Here is a 2,864-nt window from a genome sequence, read left to right as displayed (position 1 = left end):
TGCCACCTCCGATGCCTGAGTGAGAGTTTGATTATGACAAGAGTAATAAAATAAGAAAAATAATGAGCAATAATAATTGAGAATAATAAGAGTAAAAGCCTGAGTACGTATCTGTATTGTAGGTGGCTCCCCTTTTTATAGAGGCTGTGAGGGAGTGAACTCTAGTGGGACTCTCACTAGACTCTCTTGAGTCGTGGGAGTGGTTGAAAACCGATATTATCCTTTGAGATAGTATGGGAGCTTTAAGTAGATAGGATATTGTGCACTTAGACTCCTTTTAGGAGAGATTTAGTTGGCTGCTCTTTGATTTGGGTTGTTACTCCCAGATTGAGTTGTTTGGACAGTTATCGTGCTCCCTTAATCATAGGGTTACATGATTTTGCATGCAACCATTTTGGTATGGTGCGTAACCGCATGCTTGAGTGTGGACCTGATATGATTAGATGATCATATTAGGATTTGTTGGGATTTGGGCTTTGTGCCTTGGTGTTTTGGCGAGCTGTGGGCCTCTAACTGGAGTGGACCTTTTGGTTTGAGCTTTGGGATATATTTTGTATCAATAGGTAACATAGCGTAAGCCCTTGGCTTTCTTATTAGACTATTGATGGAGGGTCTATTGTTGTTACCGATATGTGAGAGAGAATAAATCTAAGGAGGGGTTCAGCGGCTGGTGTGAGGTGGGCGGCGGTGTTCTGCGGTGGGGTTCGATGGCTTCTGGTTGTGGGGTCAGCGGCGTAGGCGGGACCTTCTGGCTGGGCAGCAGCGGTGGTAGAGTTAGCCGGTGGTGGTGAAATCTGAAGGGGAATACATCTGAGAAGAAGAGAAACAGATAAAAAAAAAAAGATGTGTGTGCGTGAGAGAATTTTTTAATAAATTTGGGTGATATCCGGTGTTTTTGTTTTATTTTCTTATGGTATACCGGGTGATGTATCAATGTTTAAATGGAATGCACAAAAGTGGAGTTTTGTGCAACATCCCCATAGAAGCAGCTCTCTTGTAGCTATATTCTTGACCAAGGCAAACGTGGCACCAAAAATTAAGGGTTAATTATTTTTTTAATACTTAGGTTTTCACCTTTTTATTTTTTTATTTTTTTATTTTTTATTTACATAAGTTTCAATTCGTATTACATATGGTACATGACTTATGAGTAAATATCAATTTCGTACATTTGTCACCATTCTGTCAACTAAACTAACGGACAGTCATAGGGTGGTTTCGACCACCCTTGCGGCCCGTCTGGGGGTTACCGAACCACTCCTAAGGCCCTTGGGGATGGTGCAGCCAACTCCAATGACCAAAACTATCTCCAAAAACTGTGGGGTGGTCAAACCACCCCCATGGCCTCATGGGGGTGGTTCGACTACCCCCAGACCGGTCGTAAGGGTGGCCAAAACCACTCCAATTGCAGTCCGTTAGTTTGGCTGATAGAATGATGATGGGGGTACTAAATTGATATTAACCCATAAGTCAGGTACTATATGTGATACAAATTGAAGCTTAGGTGGAAAGAAAATAAAAAAGTAAAAACCTAGGTTCTAAAATGGTAATGAACCCAAAAATTAAATTCTTAAGGTATTTTTGTCATTTTTATAGCATATATTGCAACCCTAATAGTAGATTGGAGGCACATTAGTCATTAGTAATGCTAGAAGTATTTTTTATGTCACTCTAAAAATTATGTGACTTTTAAAATCATAATTTGATTAAAATTTAATAGTAATCATTAATCAATTACAAACTCAATCATAATTTTAAAAGTCACTACAATCTCACTTTTTTTTGACATGTCGGCATAAGGGGAGGGAGATGGGGGATTTGAACTAATGACTTCCAGTTCTCTATACTCATTTAAAACCACAAAGGATTCATAAAAAAAATTAAAAATTAAAACCACAATTGGATTAGGAGGAATCTTTATTGAATTTTAATCCAATAATGATTTTAAAAGACACATATAGGTATAAAAAAATTGGTGTAGAAAGTGGGAGTATTTGTAACATTACTGTTACAAAAATTAAGGCTCCATTTGTTTCTACGTAAAATAGTATGACTTTGTTAATAGCGTGGACCACCAGAGGTCAAACTCAATCAGATTGTTAGTATGTGATTGTATGCGGTAATATTAGAGGCGCTGGTATTGTACTACGGCTCCCTTGGAACATCGCCAATCCTACTAAGAAATGATTAAAGGATTAAATAAACCATATAGAGTTGAACTATGACATTATTCTCTTATTACAACATATATTATGTTGATGACAGTTTTCCGAGAGGTGATGTGGCGGTCAATCCAAGAGATGCTAAGTTACAAAAGAGGGAAATAGGATAAGAGCTTGCCTGGGTGTGCCGGCGAGGGATAGCTCCAATGCCTAAGCCAGTTGGTGATTTGAGAGAAAGAGAGTAAGTTGGCAAGAATAGCTTGAGAGTGATTGACCAAAATACCTGGTGGGAGCTTCTCTTTTATAGGCATCAATGAGTGGTTAGCATTCCCTGATTCTTGGCCCCACGTCCCCAAGGATCCACCTTGCGCAATGTTGGAAGGGTTGATCATGTGATCGTGGGCCAACTCTTGATCATGGGATTGTGGAGTTGGTTTATGGCTTGAACACGTTCATGGCGAACGTGGGTGGTGCTCCTAGCTCGGACGTGCTTACACGTGGCTTGGTTCGGCGTTGCAAGCTAGACCACGTTCTCAATGAACGTGGCTTCTCTTCTTAGGGATTGTGAGTTTCCCGTTTCACCCTTGGTGGGTTGACATATTTGGATCAAGGCCTTTACATGATGGGCTGGCTTAAGGTAAATAACCTTGGAGGCCTATTGGGTATTATGTGGCAAATCCATTACCCAACATATTATATCTA

Source organism: Corylus avellana, chromosome ca6 (genome assembly GCF_901000735.1).
Source record: "Corylus avellana chromosome ca6, CavTom2PMs-1.0".
NCBI classification, from domain to species: domain Eukaryota; kingdom Viridiplantae; phylum Streptophyta; class Magnoliopsida; order Fagales; family Betulaceae; genus Corylus; species Corylus avellana.
The sequence above is the reverse complement of the archived record's forward strand: the minus strand, read 5'-3'. Positions refer to the sequence as shown.